The sequence below is a fragment of the Pogona vitticeps genome, chromosome 5 (genome assembly GCF_051106095.1).
Source record: "Pogona vitticeps strain Pit_001003342236 chromosome 5, PviZW2.1, whole genome shotgun sequence".
Taxonomy (NCBI): domain Eukaryota; kingdom Metazoa; phylum Chordata; class Lepidosauria; order Squamata; family Agamidae; genus Pogona; species Pogona vitticeps.
Genome location: NC_135787.1, coordinates 168,745,925 through 168,771,754, shown reverse-complemented (window position 1 = coordinate 168,771,754; position 25,830 = coordinate 168,745,925). Strand labels below are relative to the sequence as shown.

The 25,830-nt window shown below is 40.2% G+C and overlaps 1 long non-coding RNA gene across 1 annotated transcript in view; it reads left to right on the top strand.

Annotated features, from left to right (window-relative positions):
• The first annotated feature begins 251 nt into the window (after positions 1 to 251).
• Positions 252 to 25,830, top strand: part of LOC144583107 (uncharacterized) — a 38,957-nt gene continuing 13,378 nt past the window's right edge. Inside the window, exons 1-2 of the long non-coding RNA XR_013536703.1 lie at positions 252 to 2,186; positions 2,375 to 25,830. The exon at positions 2,375 to 25,830 is cut by the window's right edge and continues 13,378 nt beyond it. This is a non-coding gene — a long non-coding RNA (uncharacterized LOC144583107). The remainder of the gene's footprint in view (positions 2,187 to 2,374) is intronic.

Genomic DNA, 25,830 nt, shown 5'->3' with positions numbered 1-25,830 from the left:
TATACTTTACCTGTGGTTGTGAGGGGACTCACCGAAACCTGTTCTATCCTGCACTACCCGTCTGTGTGACCAGATATAACCACCTAACAAATGGCATCGCTCCTCAACCAGTGGGATAGGCAAAAAATCCCCATGTCCAACGGCCAATTAGCAGGTCAAAAATTCCTATCCGGCCCCAAAAGGCAACCAGTAAAATTCACACTAGTATATAGGGTGGGTGGATTGGGTTGCCAGGAAAGAAGAGGCCGAAATGAGGGGGAAACCTCCCTTAAATCTTTGCCCCCCTCTTCCCGGTCGCTCTCGTTAGATAGCTATGTCTCGCGTTATCCCTGGAAGGAGATAATGGTGGCCTGCACCAGCGAAGATTACGCCAGTGGACCAGACAATTTCACTTCCTTTGTCTTGTTACTTGCCTTCTTGACCTAAATTCAGGTTTTCTTGCCAGTATGACTGGTCAGTCACAAAGACTACCTGAATTTCATTTCTAACAGCTTTCAGCTAGCAGTGATGGGTAATCTGTAATATAGAGTTTGGCACTATGGATGGGTATTTTGCTTGTGGATCTTTAGTCCCCCAGAAATGCATATATAACTACCATGACTTCTCTTTATGTAGGAGAACTAATCTAATGATTAATGAAGAGGGTCAGATTATCTGCATTTTCTTTCCTCAGTAGAAGTGCACATGCAAACTCAGTAGTGTTTTGAACGGAAGTTTTAAAACTGTGAGGGAAATGCTTTTAGATTCTTTTTTAAAAAATGCAAAAGCCTCCTCCCCCCCCAGTACAAATGAGGTGCGTCCCTGTTTTCTCATCATTTCATTTTCTCTAGTGCTGAATTTCAGAAAACTGTACAACTAAGCTGTTCCCCATTAATCTACTGTCTGTCTCCTTAATTGTTTTTCCTACACATCTCTATAAATAGATCCTAGCAACACTCACTCACTGTGTTCTTTAAGCTGAGGATTTCTGTTGCCTTGGAGATTTTTCTACGGCTTAACTGTTGCAGGTTAAGCTTGTATTAGACTGCATGTTCTTTGGGGCAGAGAACACTTTTGTGTTTGGAAAATGTACATGGCCATATACAACACCAGCATAAAGAGATGACACTTTTTTTTACTAGGATTATAATCCCACATGCAGGGGGACTGCTTAAAAGCTGCAAAAACACGGGGAACTATTTATACAGAATCAGACACTTGGTCTGTCTAGCTCAGTTCTGTTAACAACGGTAGATGAAAATGTCTGTGTGTGTTTTTAATTCTAGGGAAAACAAACAGAGGGGTAAAACTGATGGGAGTCATACTGCTAGGTGAATCGTCATTTTAATAATACACACCCAGCATAACTATGAAATTTTGCAAGGGAGTGCAATCCACAATTAGAGAGGAAGGTGGGCTCTCTCTGTTTTTTTTAAATGTTTGGATATCTTTTGTAGAATGTATCAGAAAATAAGTGGGTGTCTGCCCAATGAGTGCAGAGGTGGGCAATTTCTTTCATTCTTGGCAATCAATTTTCCCCTTTCCATTTATTTTTCTATTTTGGTGCAGAGAGAGTGCCGATCACTTTGGAAGATATGGCAGGAAACGTGAAGATAAGGAAAAGACCTTAACAGATTCCAATGAACTGCAGGGGAATATAGAGCCATTGTCTGGATTTTATCCTTGCAACAAGGTTATGAGATATATATCATAACCTTGTTGCAAGGATAAAATACCTTTTAGTTGCCTCTCCTCCCTGCAGATAATAATAAATAATAAAAGTAGACATGACGTTTTGGTGTAGCATCATACACTGGCTGTCCTAAGTAAGGTCTTCAGAATTTTTCTGAGCCCTGCCTTGAGATGTTAGGGCTGAACTGGGAAGGACTTTCTGCTTGAACGGTGTGTACTGTACTCTTGAGCAACGGCTCTTTCCTTGCCTTAAGCTGAAGTCAGTGGAGACAAAGAACTCAGGAACACGGCTAACAAAGAACAATTTGAACCTTCTTTTCTCGAGCTGAAGAACAGCAGTTCCCAATTATGTATGTTCAGAGCTCTGCTCCTATTTACTCATTGGTGTTTTTATATCCCACCTTCCCTTCGATAAGTTCAATGTGGAGTACATGGCTTTCTTCTCCCCATTATATTCTTTGCAACTTTGCCGGGTTGGACCGGCTGAGAGACAATGACGCACCCAAGGTCGTCAGGTGAGCTTTGTAACTCTTTTTTCTTTTTCTTTTTAATTCCCCAAGTGTTTGTTTAACTCTTTAACCACTGTACCAGCTGCAAGAAACTTAATGCACTTTGGATGTAAAATATGTATCTCCCGTATGACTCATGGTACCATTTCACTTGGGGTCTGGCTACTATTTTTCTCTCCTTGCTTTGCTTTTAGAACTGAGAAGAAGAAAGTCACAGCTCTGCCTAAGTCACCTTGCCCCAAATAAAGGAGGACACAGTGTTACATGAAGCCTACTTTACACAAGTAGTTCAATCCAGGAAGTCAATAAAATCATTGTCTACACCCGGATTCTCTGGTTTCTTTCCTTACCACTACTGTCCTTGGGAGATCTATAATTATACCTAGGTCTTCCAATTATAGCATTACACCTAACCACTATCAGAGCTTTGACTTTTTTCTCCAAGTACAGTCCCCTTCCTCCTGACCAGGTTAGGTGGGGGATTCTAGAAGTTGTAGTCAAAAAATAATCTTTGTAATGGAATTGCTGCTTTGTCTAGGAGTCAATTAAGACATTGACTATTGTGCAGCATCTGCATTATAGAGTACATGGGGAAAAATTCTTTTGAAATACTAATATGAATTCAAAATAATGCTTTCTGATTATGGTGATTTACTTTTGAAACAGTTATCTTGTTAAGAATGGTTTGATCTGTAACAATGAGCAAACCATTGGTCTGTTGAGCAGATGGAACTATATACAGTACCCTGGTGGTGTTCAGTAAGCTGTCTCAGTGTAATTGGTGCAACCTCAAAAAGCAGGGTCACATAGACCATCCTATGTGCATATTTTATATGTTCACAAGGATTTAGCAGACAGGACTGTGTGTAGGTTGGCAGGAAGGCTGATGATGTGGCCCCATGTGATCACTGAGTACTCGGCAGAGGACCTGTTGCCTGGGAGATTCTGGGAGAAAATTTCGAAGAAGAAGAAGAAGAAGAAGAAGAAGAAGAAGAAGAAGAAGAAGAAGAAGAAGAAGAAGAAGAAGAAGAAGAAGAAGAAGAAGAAGAAGAAGAAGAAGAAGAAGAAGAAGAAGAAGAAGAAGAAGAAGAAGAAGTTTCCATGTTGTACCTACAATCCCGACAGTAAAAGGTTCTAGTTAGGCCAGAATGCACATGTATCTCCTCTTTTTAGATATATATATATTCTACATGCAGATGATGGGGGTGGATAAACTAATGTATTACATGCAATTGCATGCAATAGGTTTACAGGTTATGACTCCACTCCATCATCACACATCCTCTTAGCTAGGTATGGAAATGCCAACATAGTGCTAGTGTGGAGGTTTGCTTCATGACATCAGCTTAATGGCTGGTATCTGCATTATGTATAAATGTCTTTTATGCCACCCATCTAGGGGAAACCACTACTCTGAGTTGTTTACAACATAATATAAACACAAGAAATATATATAATGACAGAAATCTTATAATTAAACAAAGAAAATTGGCTATTATAATTAATCAATAACCATCAAAGCAGCAGGGTAGGAAGCAATAAAAATGACATCGCAATCAAGATGTTCCTTATTTTGGGCACATTATGAGAAGGCAAGTTTCTCTGGAAAAGACCATAATACCGGGAAAGATTTAAGTCAGCAGGAAAAGAGAAAGACCGAATATGAGATGGATTGACTCCCTAAAGGAAACAGAGTGTTCCTAGATTTGTTTTATTTATTTAGTTATTTATTTTTGTTGTTGCAAACTTAATCTAGAAAATATGTTTTGCATATAACAAGCACTGGATAAATATGAGAGGCATGGGAATTTGGATTGAAGTTTACTTCAGTTCAGTGAAAACCTCTTGGAAGATGGCAAAATTCTTTAGGGAATCAGGAAATGACTGCATTATTAAGTTTAAATTGAATGGCGACTTCAATTACTGAGCATTAATAGACTCTCCACTAAGTGTTAGAGAAATTGGATCAAGCATGAGTACCTCCTCTACTTTTTGAAACAGAAAGATCAAGATGCTTTTTCTTATTTCAGAATGTCCATAAGGCAGAACATTATGTCGGCATAAAGCAGGAAATAATCCCAAGATATAGAATATAATTTATTGGTTTTATTTATTTTAAATAGTTTTGTCCTGCCTTTAAATAGTTTTGCCCAGTCCTTGAAAAAGGACTGAGGTGGCTTACATAATTAAAAGACAATACTGAAAGCTAAAAACAGTAAACAAACCAATATTAAAGAAGGGGAAATAAAGACATTGGGCTTCCTTGCTGAAGAGGGAACTCTGATTTGCTGGATTCACTCTACTATGAGGAAGCCTTAAAGGACTATATATCTGCACTTTTCTAGGTCCCTTTTTTCATGATGAACAGCTGTGGGGGAACCACGTACCTAAAGGGTGCTTAGCATGGGAGAAAAGAGGGCAGTAAGTATATTTCTCTGAGAGTCAGCATGGTATCGTGGACAGAGTGTCAGACAAGGACTTTGGATTCAAACCTGGATTCAGATCCCTGCTTGGTCATGGAAGCTCATGGGATGGCAATGACAAACCACTCTTTATGTATCTCACGTAAGTCAGAAACCCTGTTAGGTTTTCTGTAAATCAGAAGTGACTTGAAGGCATATAACAACAACAGAGTACTCACTCTTATCTCCTCATGAATGCCTGAAGAAGTTCATTTGAACATGTCTAATGTCATCAAGGACTGAGAACTGTGTACTGCCATCATGATCTCAGTTGCAGCTCCCTTTTCTAATACTTTGTTAATTCTGAAATAAGTGTTAAGCTCTATCAGGCATTGCCTCCCAACCCAAGAATAAAGATGCAAGACAAGAATTATGGATTTAATCATGGGCCACACTCTAATAATTATAATCAATGTTGCCATCCTTTGACACTCAGCTATGTTCCAACAATGAACAATGCAAGTCTTAAATATATGAATAAGTGGCTAATCAAACCAACCAATTGGTATCAATTTTTTTAAAAAATATCTTGCCACTCAAGCTGAATTCCCTGGTTAATTAATGATAGGGACTGACTTAATCAAATAGCTTAAACTATAAGTAATACCCTCAATTAATTTTGACCAGACAAATCAAAACTCCACCCTAATTTATGCTTTTGTTAATCTAAGGTCAATCTAAAATTCGTTCAATTAATCTTTGCCAATACCAATCAAACTAATTAATCCACTTTTAATTATGCACTTAGTTGATTATCCCCTCTTATGTATATATATGAAATTTACTAAAGGATTTAGTAAACACTATTTTATTTTAAATTATTTATTATTTATTAAGTAATTTAATCAATAAAATTTTTGTTTGTTTGTGCATTAACTAGGCTAGAGAAAATTACAAGGCCAATTGAATTGCAGTACCTTGCTAAGCCACCAGCTATCCTAGAACTACCATGTGGCACTGTTTGAACTGCGCGCCACCTAGATGTACCAAACACCAGCCACTGGAAGAAAGGAAGGTGGGGGCGAGGGTAAAATTGCACCCTAGCACTCCGGGAGCCAAGCGGCTGGCTGGGCATCCAAAGAGTTGGAGTCCGAAGAGGTTGTTCCTCACCTCAGCTACCTCACGCCAACCCGAGCTTTGCCGAGTAAGTCCAAATACTGACTCAAGCGCTGGCCCTACAACTGAGCCCCTTCACTCGGGCCAATCATTCTTCCTTCCAGTCTTTTTACTGCTTGTTTATTTATATAATATCCACTTTCTTATTTATTTCTTATTACTGGGGGGGGGGACACCTGAAGCTCCTGGGCTCCGATCGAACCAAAACGCGATCCACACTAGTCACACGGTCACCCCCCACACCTTTCCTTGCCCCTGCTAAGTCCTGGCAACAACAACATATACAACAGTAACTCAAACTTCAATAAATTAACATCAGCTGAACATGAAATTGAAGTATAAGAAAAACAAAATTGGCAACCAAACCACGGGAGGGAGCCAATGCTGCCCTCCCAGCCTCCCAAATGCTGTTCCTCATAGCCTCACTTAGTGATGCAGCTGGTGAAGAACCGAGCTGTGGAACTCTATCCTTGCTGAATGCCAGAAAAAGAAAAGGGCAGAGAGAGAAGGGAACGTCTCTTAAATAACCTAATGTTCACCCCTCTTGCCCAGTTGCCTCTTTGAGACCTAGGGTCTCACGTTATCCAGGGAGGGAGGCAAAGGCGAGCCATGCTGCTGAAGCTTAAGCTCAGCACCAGCTCAAGCATTCAATAAAAAGAGTTAATTAGAAACTGTGAACATGGAATATGTTCTGAGCATTCACCCTATTTGTTGCTCTTTCCGAATGAAAAAGAACAGTCCAAACAGGATAAACAGTAGTCTGCTATTCATGCAGATTTTCTATACATTCAGAAACCCTAATTTTCCAGGATCTCAAATCAAGTGGAGAAACTATATACGGGAGAAACTTTCATCTTCATTTAGTCATCTCAACATGTAGAGACAGAAACAGGGGCTTGGAGTTGGAACACTTTCAAATCAACCCTTTTATGAATGCCCAAACAAGGATATAGGATGGGGGAACTTCTGGAATTACCTATGTTTTGGACTATAATTTGCACAATCCCTTACTATTGGCTCATGCGGGATGAAGTTTATGCATGTTGTACACAAAAACATCTGAAGTATTTTTTTTATCTTATCTGAAGAGCTGGTCAAGAAACTACCTGCAACTGAATCTGTGGATTCAGCTGCAGGTATTTTCTCAACTGATGCTCTAAGATGCTCAACTGATGCTCTAAGACAGTGCATTTTTTGCTTTACAACTGATGCAACACATCAATGATGGTATACAAGAATCTGAAAAAAGTCACTTCCCATGCCTCTCTTTTGAGGAGCAAAGGAAGTGTCCCATCTGCTAATATCCTGGCTTGCTTATTAAGTCACTTCACAGTATCAGAAATTCAAAACAGCAGGAGCCAATCTAAATAAGATTGCTTGAGTTCTGATATGCCATTTGATATAAGGATCATATTAAATACATATCCCACTTCCAACTGACCCCCAGTGACTTTATTTTGCACACACCAGCCCACTCCAAAATAACCAGTGTAGGCAAACCCTTTCTTTGGCACTCTGTGGGCGTTTGAGTGGAAGCTACAACTGGTCTCAGCAAGTGACTCTTTATGACAGTGGTTCCTAACTTTGGGAAACCTAGGTGTTGAAACCTAGGTGTTCTTCTACTGTAATTCCCAGAAACCTTACCACCAGCTCTGTTGGCCAGGTTTCCTGGGAGGTGCCATCTTAAGAATCACCTGGTTTACCTACATTTGGGAACCACTGCTTTATCATACAAATCTCTGCCTTAAAAGGCACAACTACATATGATCTGCTTATGCCATGTAAATTCTCACCATAGCCACTGTGGTCTGGTGCTGAAGTTTTAATGCAACAGCCTAACATTTTCTAAAGCAATCTTCAGTGCAATAAGGGTCATGCTACAACTTCAAGGTATCAGGGTCCAACTGCGTTGTTTGTAATTCCCCCTCCTTTCTGCTGTGTGATGAAGGCAGGGAAGTGACTGCACTCACTTCAGATTCCTGGCATCGAGGCACCAGGGCTGTTCAGAAACAGGGCTATGTATGCAGAAAGATGGGAAAATGCGAATTATTAGCCTCTTAAACTCACTTGTCTTCCATTTGCTGCTCTAGTCTCTTGAGGGAGCAGTATGCTGTAGGTCTCCATCTGGTTTTGTAATAAAACGTAAATTATTAAAAAATAAAATAAAATATTGATGAAACTGTTCTCTATAACAGAAGGGCGTTCAAGTATTGACTGAGAATTGAGAAAGCCACTGAGGGTTTTAGCAAGAGGAATAATTAGGAAACCATTCTGTGTGGCTTTCCTTTGGCATGAAACACAGGAGGGAAACCTGGAGATCGTATTTGTAGCTACTATGATAATCCATGCCTCTTCCTAGGGTTTTAACGTAACCTTCTGCAGAAAGCTTCAACACCTTATCTTTGTGTAGTGGGTGAATACTTCTAGAAACATGTAATTGTCACATCTTCATGGTTTCACCTAGGAAGGAGATTTGGTGTACAGATGAGCCAATTCGGTTTTTATCCAGCATTTCTTTACTGGCTTAAAAATTAAAACAAAACCCACTGCTTCGTCCCTGCACACGGAAGAGACTTGGAGAAAGGAATCTTCCCAAAATTTTTGCATGGGGGAAGGCAGGGATAATGAGGTTGTATCTCTATAGTTTTTGTTTCTGACCTTCACACTTTCAGGGTTTTTTTTGATAGAGACACTCCTCCAATCCTAAAATACATGCACAACATTGTCTTTTGGCCAGCCCAAGACATTTTTCTTCCTGATCTGAAAATCCCTGTTCCCTCCAGTTTGAATTAAGACATACTGGCTGAAATGACTAGATGAGACCCATTGAATTAGTGAGGATTTGGTGAGTTTTACAACCTCAAATTCTACCTCTAGTAAGTTTGGCTCAGGGGGATTTTCTGGGCTGGGGTGGTTACCGAGCAGTAACCAGTCATTCCCCCCCCCGCCGCCTCTGCTTCAAAGAGTCCTGCCTCTCTGCTCTGTTCGCCTCCCTCTTTAGTCTGTTGGATGTTAGCAGTCTGTTGAGACCTGTTACTCAAAGAAGTCATGTTTGCTCTCAGTTTGATGATTGATTTGTTCAATTGTAAGTAAAGAAAACATTTTATTTCTCTTACTAATGTCTCAGCAGGGATGTTGGGAAGTCTTTGGACTCAAGTGCCAAGTCTAAGTCTTTTGTACCAAGTCCCAAATCCCAAGTCTTCCAAGCCCCATGTCTGGCCTTGTTTTTTTTTTTTTTTTAAAGTTTTTTTCTCGGAAAAAGAAAGCAGGAGATGGGTGACTTTTGAGTAGTGAGTCAAGTCTGAATCATTGGGGGGAAACCCCCGATTCGAGTCCAAGTTGAGTTAGTGGTATGACTTGACAGCGAGTCTTGTGACTTGAGTGGCCATTCCTGTGTATCAGAGTGAGATATTGAAATTGAAAGTGCGAGCTTAATGAGAGAAAGGGGTGGACTATTCTGGGGAACCTGAAGCAACTCTGTTCTGTGAAACCCTGTACAGTGGTGTCTCGCTAGACAATGATAATCCCTTCGACTGAAATCACTGTTTAGCCAAATCATTGTCTAGCGAAAAGCATTTCCCTATTGGAATGCATTGAAACCTGTTTAATGCGTTCCAATGGGGAAGAATCGTCGCTGTCTAGCGAAGATCGGCCATAGGAAAGCTGCTTTGCAAACCGCCGATCAGCTGTTTAAATCACTGTCTTGTGAAGCTTAGGTCCCGAAAACACCCGTTTTGCAAGCGCAGAGGGAGCTGTCAAAACCGGCATCTAGCAAAAATCAGTTTGGGAAGCAGGGATCAAACATTGTCCAGCGAAATTCCCCCATAGGAATCATTGTTTTGCGAATTGCTATAGCGACCGCAAAAAGTCAATGTCTAGCAAAAAAAACTGTCATGCGGGATAACTGTCTAGCGAGGCACCACTGTACATGTGCTGCACAGCTAGAGGAATTTAGCAAAAATTCAAAAATCTACAGCATAGTCAACACTTATGTAAGTTTCATTCATTCAGTGAGCCTACTCTAGTTGTGATTTACTGCTCAATTTCAGCCTGCGAAGCCTTTTAAGGCCTAAATGATGCTATGTTTAAGAGGCTTCACAGTGTTACAAAGAAAGTGTTCTATCCTAAGATAGACTGTTTTTTAACATTTTTGAGCTCCTGCATAATCTGAGCCCCCTATATGCTAGTATACTTAGTCTGTGCACACATCTAGCAGAACGAGGGTATCTTCCACAATAGCCCTTCTGGCATTGCTGTGGATAGGCTGGTGATCAGAGGGTGGCATGGTTGCCATTCAGGGTTTTCTGTGCAACAAGCCATATGGTAATGGGGGCAGGAAATATTCCCACAGTGAATTCTAACATGCTGTAGTTAAAAGGATTTGTTTGCTTAAATATGAGCACAACGTGGAAATAAAATGTCTTATGTGCGGGCTGTTCTTCTGATCTATGCAACAGCCAGGAGTTATTACTTGTCTGAGCCATCTGGATTCCTTTCTATTCAACTCATTCCATCACCAGCAGGCATTTTTGGCAAAGCACACCTTGTTCCATCTTCCTTGTGGCACACACAGGATAAGCTTGCATAATATGGATAATCTGTTTGGGACATGAAAGAACAGAGGTGCCTGTCTCGAAGTAGGAACCAAAAGAGGTGACAAAACTTTCTTTCCGCCCTACTCTCTCTACTAAATCACATTGACTCTCAAGGGAATACATTTACTGGCCTTCTTTCTTGTATGCTATGCACCCATTGGTTGAGTTGCCCCTAGGCTTGCATTTTGCAGCAAGAGAAAGGCACTGTAGTTTAACTGTAGAGGAAGGAGTAACCTTCATGAGGAGAAAACAAGAGATCTGCGCTTGAGCATTACCATTTCCTAGACCAAAGAAGAAAATTGTTCATGAGGTTTGAAGAAGGCCTTCTGTAGACATGTGATTAAAAGTATTTGTGCTAGCAAAGAGCGGCAGTAAACAATAGAGGACCAGAGTGTGCAGAAGTTACTTCCTTGGACCTCAGCTCCTAGAATTCCCTCCTGGCTATGCTGGTTAGGGACTCATTTGCACCTTTGTTTTTTTGAATAGGACACTGGCCATTGGGACTAGCTTTGAAATCTACAACAGAGAATCTTACTCATTTGGGATAGGTGGCAAGTTTGGGTCTCATTTTAATCTGAATGTACCAATCTACCTGAACTTGACTTTTCCTGAGTTCAACAATGGAGTTTGTACATTTTGAAACAGCATGCTATAGAGAAAAACAATCACAAAAATATATTTCTTTGGGAAAGCTGCACACAAAATTCTGGTTCCCAGGCTTGGGTCTGCAGATGTTTTTGGATTACAACTCCCAGAGGTCCTGACCATCAGAGCTAGTGATGAAAGCTTCTGGGAGTTTTAGTTCAAAAATGTCTGGGGACCTGAGGTTGGGAACCATTCAACAAAAGGCACGGTTCATATTAGAGGGAAAATTGCTTGGAAAACATAGGTATTAGGAGAAGTGCATATCAAAAGTGCATATGTATACAAATATGCAAAATATGCTCATACAAATATTCAAAAATATTAAAATACATCAGAAGAAACATATCTGAAACTCCATACGATTTTTGCATATGGAATTTTAGGAGGAAAAAAAATCATAAACTGGTGCAGGAAATGGAAAGAATGAACCTGATTTGTATTTGCGGAGGCTTTCACGGCCAGGATCTAATGGTTGTTGTGGGTTTTTTGGGCTCTTTGGCCGTGTTCTGAAGGTTGTTCTTCCTAATGTTTCACCAGTCTCTGTGGACAGCATCTTCAGAGGCCAGTTATATATTGGAACCACAAAACGAAGCATCCACATCAGAATCAAAGAACATGAGAGACACTGCAGACTAAAACAACCAGAAAAATCTGCAGTAGCTGAACATGCCCTAAAACAAACTGGACATGAAATTCTATTTCAAAATACTCAAATACTGGACAACACCAGCAATCATTATGTCAGACTGCACAGGGAAGCTATTGAAATCCACAAGCACCAGCAGAACTTCAACAAAAAAAGAGGAAAGTGTGAAGCTCAACAAATCTTGGCTCCCAGCTCTCAAAAATACAGCGGGCAAAAGGTCAACAAACTCTACCCAGCCACAAGGACAGGGGATCACTACACACAAAAGACCAGCTAATGACACCCATCAACCACAGTGACAGATAATCTCTCCTTATCACAACAATACACCCACAACAAGACACACTAACCACCCATCTACAGAAAAAGACAAAAGCCCATCTCACAGCCATAAATACTCCACTCCCAAGCCAACTACACCAGAGCACAGAGTGCTGTCTTCTGAAGATGCCGGCCACAGAGACTGGTGAAACATTAGGAAGAACAACCTTCAGAACACGGCCAAAGAGCCCGAAAAACCCACAACAACCAATGAACCTGCTTGTTGGAAAATGAGAAGCTGAGTAGAACTGAATGGGACAGATCCATCTCTTCTTCCTCGTGTCTGCCTATCCTTGAGTGGCATAGCATTTTTTAAAATAAAGCAAGGCAGTGTTTTCATTTTGAAGGGTTCTTCTATTGAAAAGCATATGGAGTGCCACCAGACCATCTGTTGTATTGGTCTTTTCATGAAAGGTATGGACTTTCTCATTCCATTGTACTTTTTCTATATATAAGTAATAAATGTTGAGAAAAGAGAAGGGATAGTATATAATAATCTATGGCAAAAACAAAATACTGAGCTATAAGAACTAATGCTAGTGGACACTTTAACATTTGTTTTTAGTACTGATTTTATTTACCATTTTAAAAATATAATACTTGTTTAATTCTTTCAATATTTGTATAGTGTACTTACTTTTTAAAGCTTTTAAATATTGTTTTTTAAAATAATTTAGACCACTTTTGGTCTTTTTAAGGAGAAAAGAGGGGCCAAACTATTTTGAATAAATAAATAAATAAATTTTGGAGATGGGACTTCACCACTGGCAGATCCTTTTTGGGTTATAATTTGTGTTGCCATGTCTCAGGGTGCCTGTGGGAATCTCAAAGAACTGCTATGTTTCCCCAGGTCTCCAGACACGGAGGCAAGTTGTAGTGTGAAATTCGGTTTCTGCACTGGATGAGGAGAAAGTTTGATTTCTCTGTGTGAAATGGCTATAATGCCGAAGCATCCATCTCCACCCATTTTCAGCTGGTGACAGGGCTCCCTGGCCTAACACAGCACCCTTTTTGTGAACTGTGACCACATCTGTAATATGCCCTATGATATTAAAAAGGTCCCACCCTGTGATATCACAAGATATTCCATGTGACCTTACAAGGACCCTGTGATGTCACTGGTGCGAACTCTGTCGTGACAAAGAACACACTACAGAAATAACTGCTCATGATTCACAAGATGGATGCTTAGCCTATGCCTTAGTCCAGACTTGATCCTGGCTCCACATCAAAGAAAGAGGTGGCAAAACTTTCTTTCAGCCCCACTCTGCCCACTAAACCACACCAGAACTGGGACATGGTGTCCAAAAAAGCAACTTTTTCCTTTGATGTGTAGCCAGGATCCAGTCTGGACTAAGGCATGGGTTAAGCACCCATCTTGTGAATCTTGTGAATCATTATGGGACTCGTAGTTCATACAGGTTTTGACTTAAGAAGGGCAACATTCCTGTAGATATGAGCCCCATCAGTGCTTGGATGTTGGGGTACTGGGAACATGGGATGGGTACCAGCATGCATCTTCCATCTCTTCAGCAATAATTTTTATGGGAACCCTGAATCTCACAGGACCTCCTAGCCAGTTTCACTGCAAGCTGATAGTTCATTTATTCATTCATTTGCTACACGCATCTATTTCCCCCCTTAACGAGCATCCCCATGTACCTTTTGGTTTACTGATATCTCTTTTCCTAGTTGTGTTCCACATTCCTATTCAAATAATTATGGTTTTTCACCTTTGAAATAGAGAGATATCTCATTAAAGTCTCTCGCATGAGACTGTGCTCAGAACAGAAAGGCATTTGCACTATTAATCTGTCCTTACTAGGATTTGCAATATTTCCTGATGTAACGTCATCTGTAAATTTCATTAGCTTGATCTTTAACTCTCGTTCCAGGTCATTAATATAAGTGTTCAATAAAACAGAGCTTAACACAAATCTCTTGGATGCCCCATTGGGCACCTCTCCCCAATACACTGACCTTTATTATTATTTGTTTACTTAAAGTTCAGACAGCAATATTATCTTTGCCAATATGGAGAAACCTCATCCCTCCCTGATCCCCTTTTCTCATCAACCTTGCAATTTGAGCTCAGAGAGATCAGGTTAATGGTATGTGATTTGTTCCTCATAAATCTATGCAATTAATTTTTCATGGCCCCATTTTCTTAGAGATTCAAGTAGGTCTGTTTGATTTAATGATGATAGTACCAGCAGCTGCTACAACATAGGGGTGCCAAGATCAGAGAGTCTTGTTGAGTTGTTGGCCCTGCATACTGAGAGAAGCCAAGCAGATAGCAGATACTTTCGAAAGAAAGGCTCGGTGAAGTCGTTGACAGAAGGACTGATAGTCAATCCAAAGCCAGCATGGACAAACACCTGAGCCTGTAGCTATGCCCAGTCAGTGGAGTTAATTTAGTGTCACTTTCTGGTTTGGAGATTAGTGGACCCCAGAAAATGGGAGTTGAGAGTTGGCATCCAATCTGTAGATGGTGGACAGGGACTAAGTGAGAAGAAAAAAGGAGTGAGAAGCAATGGGCCAAAACTGATAACAGTGGAAAAGTGCTGGCTGATGCCAGCCTGTCCCCTGCAGATCACTCAGGGTGATGTTTACTGAGCATGTGATGAGATCTCGCCAATGCCTTGTTTATGGTCCAGCCAGGCTGACTTTATACAGTAAGAGACACTATCAAGGATTTACCAGTTGTTAGGAGAGTTTCTGTTTCCATTGCAAGAGCAAGACATCAACTAATTGCTTCTTTTGTCACAGTTTGTGCAGTTCACACAAAATGTATCTGCCAAGGACAAAGGGCCACTTAATGCTTCTACTTTTTGTTACCTTAAGTATTATATTTTGTGCAAATATCCAAAAATTGGTCTCACAAGTATGTAACTTATCTCAGAAACCAATTAGAACAGTCTCACCCTTGGTGCATGAGGTTGAAATCGAGCATGATTTGCATTTCTAGTTTATCTGAAGTTTTTTGACCACTACACATCACAAGTATGTTTGGCTTTCAACTCCATCTGGGTCTTCAACAGGGCTAGATAACTGCAGAGGAAACAGCAAAATTCATAGTTATATGTGTGAACTAGGATTTATAATGTATAAACTAGCATCCTTTTTTATATGAAATACTTGTTATATTTTAGGGTGGTTTTTCATTGTTGGCCACAGTGCTTGGAATGGACAGAGACCACTGGTAGGACAAAAAAAACTAGCGAGGTTCTATCACTTTTCTTTTCTTTTTCTGCTGTCAGCTATGCCTCTGGACCAAAAATGGTGGGGATGTTGACATTTGGAGCATATTGTGGAAGGAGTTGATGGCAGATGCTGTTGGAAACACATGTAGTGAACAAGATGGCCCTCCTTTTAAGGAGAAAGGCTCCAGTAAATGTTCCCACCACCACCACTTTAGCTAGCCCTTGAAGAAATGGTTTGTGATTTTCCTTCACAGGAATCAGCACAAAAAGATAGGTGATCAGAAGAAAACTCTTTGAAATATATCCTGAGCAAGTTAAGATGAACTAGGCTTATGCTGGTTTCAGTGGAAACAGTTCACCTTTTGTGCATTATTAAGGCAGTGTGATACAGTGGTTACAGTGTCAGACTAGGATTTGGGAGACCTGCATTCAAATCCCTGCTCGACTATAGAAACTCATTGAGGATAACAATGGTAGAACTACTTCTTAGCCATCTCACATATCTTGAAAACATGATTACAGGCACAGTAAGTCAGGTGCAATATAGCACTCTTATGTGTTATAGGAATCTCAGTTACGACTCATGTTTTGTTAGGGCAAGGCTATAAGTCTCAGCCTATGGCCAGATCCTCAACACGTATCTGGGACTATTTAAAAAATCCCAAGAAAGCCAATTTATTTATTTAAAATATCTTTACCTACCTTCTTAAAATGAACCAAAGGTGGTACATTTTTAAAAGACAATATTTACAAGCTAAAAACAGAACGTATATAGATATTTAAAAATAACTAAATCAATATTATATTAAAATCAGGAAATAAAATCAATACTAAAAACACATTTAAAAGCAACAAGGCACAACAATCCATTAAAAAAAATAACCAACCTCAGACCACCAGTCACTAAGGGAAAACTTGTTTAAAGAGAAAGGTTTTTGCCTGTTTGCAGAAGGACAGCAAAGATGGGGCCAGCCTGGCCTTCTATGGGAGAGAGTTAAAGAGTCTGGAGCAGTGACAGAGAAGGCCCTCTCCCATGTCCCCATTAAGCACCTCTGTGAGGGCGGTGGGACCCAGAGAATGGCCTCCCCTGTACAACGACAGGCATATGGGGTTAGACCAAACATTCTGGAAGACTGGACAACTGTTGTTTGCCACCATGCCAATCCAGAAGCAGGAAACTGAGAAATTAGAGGAGGGGCTTGAAGTAAGCTTGGGATATGCTAGCTGAGGGATTCTGAGTTGTAGTCCAAAAAGTAACATTTTCAAGCTTATGATTGATATGTTTTGCAGGTATTACGTCTGCTTCGGCTATATTTTCTTTTGTACTGAAATCCAGATTGCTGTTTGCCAGAGGCTCTGTTTGGATGAGTCAACCAACTGGGTTTCCTCAACATGATTTTGTATTTGCACTGTAGATGCACTCCATATTTCATTCCCAAAGTGCTTTCCCATCCAAGGGGTAGCATTACAGGTTTCAGTTTCCTTTGGATGCAAATCATAAGACACTTACGCTATCTCAGTAATCTTTGATTTATCTACAAATAAAAAGAGCAGAAGTGGAGCTAATACAGACACTCCAGTTGTAAGCAGAAGATCCTCAAAGAGGCAGCCCTTCAAGACCACATTTCCACTTTCTGTAAACTCTGGCTAGAAACTTTCAGGCTTCTTTCTCTCCTCATTCCAATTTCACAACTACACACTGCTGCTTTTCTCACACACATGCTGTCTGCCAAGTGCTCATCTCAGGCTTGCAGGTGAATTGCTCATCCAGAGGAACTTCTACAACCATTACAGAACATTAAGACTCTTTTGTTTCAAACCTGGACCTCTGGTCTGAAATCACTTTAGGCAAAATTGAACAATGGACTCATTCACAGTGATCTGACAGTGCAGGGTAACTCAAAACTGAATCTAAGAATCAAAAGAATGGAAACATAGATATATAAGAAACCTGCTTTATACTATGACAGACCAAATGGTCCATCTAACTCAGTATTGTTTAGGACAGTCTTTCTTTCTTTCTTTCTTTCTTTCTTTCTTTCTTTCTTTCTTTCTTTCTTTCTTATTTATTTATTTATTTATTTATTTATTTATTTATTCATTTATTTATTTATTTATTTATTTATTTATTTATTTATTTATTTATTTATTTATTTATTTATTTATCCATCCATCCATCCATCCATCCATCCATCCATCCATCCATCCATCCATCCATTTATTTATTTATTTATTTATTTATTTATTTATTTATTTATTTATTTATTTATTTATTTATTTATTTAACTTATATGCTGCCCACTCTACCCAAAGGTCTCTGGGTGGCTTAAAACAATTAAAATACAATAAAAAGATAAAACAATTAAAATACAATTAAAATAGATACTCTAAAAATTGCCATCAGGATCCACAGTTGATATTATATCAATTAAAAGCCTTTTGGAACAGGAAGGTTTTGACCTGGCGCCGAAATGTCATCAGCATCGGCGCCAGACGAATCTCAGTCGGGAGAGCATTCCATAGTCTGGGGGCAGCTGCCAAAAAGGCCCTTTGTCTACAAGCCATCCCTCTTACCTCCTTGAGGGATGGCTCTTGCCCCTTGGCTAGATCTTAACTGCCGGGTAGGCTCATATGGAAGGAGGCGGTCCTTCAGGTATCCAGGGCCCAAGCCATTTGACCATGCTGCTTGGGGAGGATGGACTGATGTGCATTATAGCCATCGCAACTGTAGCATCCGATTGGAAGAGGCTGGTATTGATTGATTGGTAGCACTTCTACCTACCTTCAGTGAGGAATCTATCCCAGATTAAGCTGGAAATATTATGGACTTTAATCCAGCATGTTTTGGAGGCAAATAATATGCTCCACCACTGAGTTATACTTCCCAACCAAGGTATGGCAGCACTTTGGAGTAGGAATTCCCTTTAGTCAAGTCTCTAATAATACCCCAACTTTGAAATGCTTAAAAATGCTGAGTGCAAAATTTGGAAAAGGGAGACACCGGATTTTTGTACTTGCTCAGCTACCAAGCACATTTAATGAAAACTGGGCTGTTCATAATTTATTGGCCTAGCTTCTCTCATCCTGTTGTTGAGGGAAATGTTGGGGCTGGGGAATTGGGGAGCTATATTTGCTCTCCTTTCTCCATTTTCCTCATGACACACATATCACGAGGAAAATGGAGAAAACAAAGCACAGGTATATCGTAAAGAAAACAAACTACAGGTCCGAGATATTTTAGACATACAAGCTGATAAGAGATATTGGCTTTTCATTTCACTTTTTTTATATCCCCCCCCCACTGAAGTGGTTTATTTGCTACATATAGTGCAGTGTTCACAACAAACAAGTCAGGACCTTACATGTATCCTTTTTGTGAAACCCAAACCCACTTTTTCAGGGTAATAATAACCCCAAGGCATTTGGGCAACTGTTGTTATTACCAAGGATGGAATTCTTGCTTCACAACCAGCAGGGGGAGCACCGAACATTATTTTGAAAAATGACAGAGGTGCTCTATTCTTTAATCCCTTTAACCTGCTTAAACAACAACACTGTCCAGAAAAAAGGGGGAAATCGTGAGGGCCTTCTTCAGAATTTAAAGCATGGTATCAGAAGTAGACATAATATGTTTTCTTGGAAGCATTAGTAGATCTGGTTAAAGCAGGACAGGCATTGTGTGAACACGGCCCAGAGATTACAGATCCACGATACCCAAGCCAATATTATTTCTTTTAAGTGACTTTTACTAGCTTATCTACAGTGGTACATTTCCTGTGTGAATCCATTCTGTGTACTGCTTTGGAGATCATTTGCAATGTGGTGTCCTGAACTCTATCCTGTCACATCTTCTCCATCAGTTCCTTTTTTTGTTGGGGGAGGCCTGTCACCTTTCCTTCTCCAAAATGCAATGGATTGGAAATGGGACCCCTGGCATTCTGAGAGGCATGCATTTCTCTCCCCCCCCCCGCCACAGGCTTTTTCCTGATGGGTTTTTGGAAACTCGAGCTGTTTCTGTCCTTACAAAGATCCCATACAGAGTTCGGCAGGGTTTTTGAGAACCTTTTTTGAAAAAGTACAGCACCTCTGCAGAGAAGGTCAAACCACAAATTACCAACATCTCAGTCTCAGGTCTTTTATATTACAGTATGTCAAATGCAGATGTTATTATAAATGGGCATTTATGAGGGAGAATAAGAGGATATATCATCAAACCACAAAGAAATCACAAGCTACAAAGTTAGAGCTAGTCTAGACTGCAGTACAAAGTTAGAAGTATGTGTAACCCCTATAGGCTATTGGGGTGGGGAAATCTTAGGCAGGGCTTAGAAAAAGCAGGAGAGATGGGGAGGCAGGAGCTGCTATTGCCAAAGAGGATGATAGTGCCCTTATGGAACCTTGATTAAGGCTTTTACAGAATGTGTACATTTGGAGCCAATTCCTTTATGTTGTGGATGTTCTCCTTCTACTTGGGACTTGAATCTCAACTGGCTTCAAAGAGACATTTGAATTCTTCTTTATTCCTTCAAAGAGCTCCTGCTCTGGTGCTAGTGAGAAGAACTTGGGGTGTACAAATTGTACCATCCAGTTTGCTGTATCACTGTTGCTGTTTTGTTATATCAGTACATACTGTAAAAAAAACCATTTTTATAAAGTTTGTGTTTGTAATATTCAGACAGACACCCAGACAGACTAGGTCTTTTAAAGTCTGCTTTGGAAGGTTGTTTGTGATCCAAAGATGGAAAACCATGGATGTCTTCAACTCTGTTTTACTCCAGTTCCAACTTAATTCCACCATCTAATACATAGGGTCTTTTTTTTTTTTTGAGCCTTGACAAATTTGTCGGCTTTGCCTCCCCTAATATGTAATTGCCCTTTTTCAAAAAGACTTTTGTTCCGTCTTGTTTCTATTTGTAACTGTTTTTCTAAAAATCTGTAAAACATTTATGAGCATTTCCATGTGTACTTAATTAAAATGCATGCATATTTTGACATATGCTTCATCTTAATATCAACAGTTTTTTCCCTGCAGGTTTCCCAGATAAATGGCCTTTTTTGTATATGGTTTCTTCTAATGTACACCGTCAAATGCATTTTTTAAATTGCAAAATTTAGCAGTGCTAAAAGTCAAGAATTGCATTCTGGATCCTGTGCTGGTTCTGGAAAGATGAAATAGTTCATCTTGCACTGAAAAGCAAACCAAATAAATTCTCCTGCCATCCTTAATTCATTGACCTACTTGATCTCCTGGATAATTTTTTATCATGACCAGATTAAACTTGATCTAATCTTTTATCATCAAAGTTCAATCAAATGGTTTGTGTATTTCCCTCCATTATCGGCTCCCTAACCTCTGGTAATTTCTCCATCCTATCAATATATGTTCATCATCATTTTCAACTGACGTTTTTAGGCATGTGAGAAATATCACATTTCGTAAACAACAGAAATTCTGCCTTCTAACGGACTGAAATGAGTAATTCTCCTGAAAAGCTCACCATAGCATGCACTTTAACCTCTTCAGCTTTCCTCAAAAGCACTGGAGATGTATCTAGCTGTATTGTTAATAAAATTGGTCTCAGCTGTATTCATTGCAGGAGGAAGAGGAATCAGATCAATAAGATATATGCCAACCCCAACAACCTTGATGGGCAGGAGCATAGAGAGGTCTGAGAATCGATACCTCCATCTCTAAAATGTAAAGGTAATTGATTGAGAAACTGTAAAGAAAACAGAAAAGTGTCCACTATAGGCTTCAGTCTTCAATGAATAGGCTTCCCTTTTGACTCTGCTGGTTTGATTGGAGCTCCAGATGCTGACTTCTAAGTGAAGAGTGTGTTAGAATCAGCAGAGCTGCAACTTCTAGAATGCAGACAAACAGCTATTCCAAACAGTCATTTGTGAGTCTGTATGAGCAATAATGCTGGTTGGATAGTTCAATGGGTTAGGTGAGTTGGGAATTTAATTCCCCTCTGTGCCTCCAGGGGGAAGAGCAAAACTGTGTGGCCTTGGCCAATCTGCAGAGCCCCAGGATGCTCTGAGAAGAAGGGAATGGAAAGTCACTTCTGAGCACTTTATGCCTAGAAAATCCTGAAAAGGGTCACCATAAGTTAGGATTGACTTGACGGCTCATGATTATTATTTATGGGCAGTAATATCAAGTTTAGACATCTTGTAGGTTGATAAAGGGAGATATTTTTCTGAGCATTCTCTTCCGTTACAAAGAAGTGGACTTCAGTCTTATAAATGTTACAAGCTATTGGTATTTCTTATAATTCAGGAGAGTGCAGTAGATCTCTCCAGTGCAGAAATCTATAAGTTTTGCTAAAGTACAGGTAAACTACAGCTACAACCAGAATAGGTCCATTTGAATCAATAGAACTTGCAGAGAAGTTGACTCACCAAATCCTCACTAAATCAGGGGGCTGCACTAGTGCAATTTACTCTTCTAAGCAACAGGATTCAACCACCCAAAATCCCAGAGGTCTTGTGGATAGAGTCATGACTGCAAAGGTGGTATCAAACAAGTCTAGCTGTGGAGTGCAGATCAGAGATGGACGTGGATCAGCAAAATGGGGATTCATTCAAGGTTGGTGAATCACAAATTACAAATGTATGATTTTTTTCTGATGAATTGATCAATTGGTTCATCGATTTTGACTTTAAAATCCTATAAAATGGTCCACAAAACACCTAGAGACACCAAACTTTCACAGACACATCCCTGGACTCTCCTATACAAGCTCTGAATGTTTGGTGGTGTTTGGATTTTGGGACATTCAAATTATACACCCACAAGGGGCCCATCCATGGAAAGTTCCTCCCAGGCACTTAGAGATACCAAAATCACAGAGAATCTTTTGCTGATTCTCTTCTACAGTCCCTCCAAGATTGGTGAAGATTAGGTTTCTGACATCCAGGTTATACGCCACAAAGTGCATTCCCCCCCCCCTCCAAGGAAAGTGCCCATTAGCAGCTGGCTTGGGGAAACCTAATCTTCACCAAACTTGGAGGGATTGTAGAGGAAAGTTAGGGGAAGCTTCTCTGACATTTTGGAGTCTCAAGGTTCCTGGGGGGAACTTTCCTAGAGGTCCCTCCTTGTGAATGTATAACTTGGACTTTCCAAAACCCAAACCTCATCAAACTTGAGAGTCCAAGGAAGTTTCCCTGAAAATCTGGTGTCTCTTGGTTCCTTGGAGGCTGTTTTATGGCCAAATAAATCAAAATCATTGATTCATGATTTGTTGGGGGCACTGTATTGTATGAATATGAATCAACAATTTATGAATATGAATCAACAGATTAGTGGTTTTTGAACAAATTTGGTGACTTGTTTTTCATTTCATGCCCATTTCTAGTGGAGATCCATTTGACATGGTTTTCCTCTTTCATGTTGTATTGTTGCTCATACTGGATGTTAATTTTTCCTTGCTCTGCACTGAGTATTAAAGTGAGGGAAATCCTTATGGGACGCCATCTCTTTAGTGAGGGATTATATGTCCTTGGGCACTCACCCAGCTTCTTGTTTTCAGTTTAAAAACACAGCTTTGTAAAGAGCTATAAGGACATACTCCCCCCTAACTTTCTGGCATGATGAGTGTGTCACTTTGGGGCAACGAGCAGAAAAATATGCATTCACTTTCATGTCTCACAAAACAGTCCCATGGTATGTAAAACCACTAGGGATTCCATGGCATTCCATAACTCACTGCTTTGTTAAAATTCCATTACATAATCCTACCATGAAGTCAAAATGAGAGATGTTTACTTCAACTATGGAAAAGCTTTCAGAACTCAACCCTGGCTGTTGCACATAAACATGGTGTGCAATATACTGCTCAAGCATATAGAAAAGATTTAACATGCAATCTTCTGGAGAAAATGGACAATAATTTTCAACACAGAGCAAATACATTAGTATGGAGGCATTTATAGTCCAAATTGATAAGATGGAAAGATGGCTCTTGAGGAATATGTAAATGTTTATTCCAACAAGCAGCAGAAATTGCTAAGTTCATCTTGTGGGTCTACTAAATGGCGTGAACTACATGCGGCTTCAGATCAATCCATACTGTCAGTCTTCAATGGCACCATTATTAAATATCGGTTGTTCTTGCTATTCTGTCTCTACTATTTTCAAATCTTGTAGTGACGACAGAAAAACAGATAAGTTTTTCGAAATATGAAGCTGTTTCCGTTTTCTACTCTGGGCATTGTAGAAAGCAAATCATGCTATGGGGTATTGCTAGTAAATTATCTGGAAAGCAAAGTGTGTTTTGAAAAATTCCTTGAGAACATATATAGGCCAGGTTCAAAGTTCTAGTTCTAGCTTATATAACTTTTTTAACAGTCGGAGGACTCATTATTTGTTGGTGTGTCTTTCCCTCAGAACATCAGCCTGTACCACCCTTTGCTTCTTTGGGTTGCCATTCCAAGAGAGGCAAAGAGAACTGTTACTCAGTCATGCCCCACCGTTTATGGAATGGATTCCTGGTAGAAGTGCATCAGGCCGTCTCCCTCTGCACTATGGGTGGGCAACCTGCAGCCCTTCCCAGATGTTGCTGGGATACAAATCCCTTCAGCCTTAACAAAGCATGAAAAAATCCTCAAAGAACCATAAAGAATTCTCCTAGGAAATGGTAAACTGTATCTGGGAACTACCTAGAAAAGCCTGAATAGGGTTACCGTAAGTCAGAATCGATTCAGTGGTACAATATGATGATGATGATGATGATGATGATGATGATGATGATGCAAGATTCCACATGAGGGAATATTGGAGGTGCCATGTTATGACCTGTAGCTACCATGGGAGCATGAGAATAGCTTAGATCCAATGGGTGTTTGAGCATTCTGCAAAATACAGTGAACAGTCTTTACCACTAATATGGGAGGCAGTACACCTCTCAGTGCCAGCTGCTGGAGTACACAAATAAGAAGGAAATCTTGCTCCCAAGTCCAACTTATGGTCTTCTTACAAAGGTCTTGTAACTTTATCCAAAGCTCAGTTAGGAAGAACTTAAAATTATTCATGAAATTAAAGGCTCCTTGCATGGAGGCTCCGGCCTCCCCAGACCTAGTTGCGAAACTTGGACCCAGCTCCATGCTGAGGACCTTATAGCTCATCCAGAGAAAAGGAGAGAGGGGGTGGAGGTAGAAAGCTGGTGACAGCCTGTGAGGCATGTGCTTGGTTCTAGGCTGTGAAGAGTTTTAAAGGTTAATGACGGCACTTTGAATCCAGCTTCAAAGTTCACTGGCAGCCGCAGTGCATTTTTCAGGATGACAGAATAGCTTGTCTTCTACTCCCAATTACACTTTAGCCTTGTCCTCAGACCTATCTGAAAGCTCACACTTCTGATCCAGTGTTATGTCTTTAAAGCATGTGTGCAGCAAACAACGATGCCAGCCTGCCACAGACACCCAGCTTAGCCACAGTTGCCCTCTCACAAGCAGGGCACCTTAGATCGGAGTGCTAAGTATCTCAGTGCTGAGGAAAGCAGCACATCGAGGACTTATTTATCTTCACTAGATTTTTCTCATTTCTCCAATTCCATTTTTATTATTTTTTTAAAAAGGTCTGACCTTTAACCTTCCTCCTCCACCAGAATCCAGCATGATTATCTGTCTAATTAAAGAGTTGAAGAGGGACATTGGAAATTGAGGAGCCTTTTGAATGACTCGCAAAGTAATGAGTAGCTCGATTAGCTTTGATATCTTATCAAATAGCATATAGAGTGCCCCCCCTCCCCGATCTGTCTTCTTCCGAACCTCTCTGTGTCTAATCAGACGTGTCACACCTCCATGGAGGTAAATTGGGTTTATGTGAAAAGGAAAATTAAATTAAGCCTGTTTAGGAATTAATTGACAGTCTGGGTTTAATCTATCACAGCATTCCATGGGTGTCACAACAGGAACAAAAAGAGATCTACTAACTAAATTTAAAAAAAAGAAGGAAGAAAAGGAGTGCCCTCTTCAAAGCAATGAATAAAAATTATTGAAGAGGTTGGTGGTAGTGGAAGAAAAAGGCATGATAATGCTCCTGAGCTTAATGTTTCTGAAATGGTTAGCCAAAACTGGGAGAAACATTTCATAGGATTTGATCTACCTTTCAGGTGGCAGCCCTTTATAATAATTAGAATAGCCATCCCCAGCCTTCTGCTCTCTAGATGTATTTGACTATAGGCCAAAAAGTGAGAGGGAACCCTTGCATTGTCCCCAGCCAACCCAGCTTATTACATATGGTGTCTGGGTATAGTGGGGGCTCAGAATGTCTCCTGGTGTCCTCTGAGGGACTTGAGAACTATGCTGCTATGTTTAGAGGGGTCATCATATATTTATGGGGCCACTAGAGAGTGTGGGGAACACTTTTCAGCTAAGCTGCCCCCAGTTTTTGTAAGAATTATTTTTGGGGGAGGTGGGGGTGGATATGGCCCTCCATGGGCATCCATGGGCATGAGTGGCCCATGGGCCTTTAGATACTGGCACCCCAACTTTGAGATGTGCAACCCCATTTGGAACATTAACAAGACAGGTGAACTGCTCACAATTATCTCTGTCTTACTTGATCTAGTCTGTTACCCTGTCCAAGCAACTGATTCAGAATATAAGTGTCCCATCTGTATTTAAAGAAAGAGAGTAGGACTGCTTGATGCTGTCTACAAA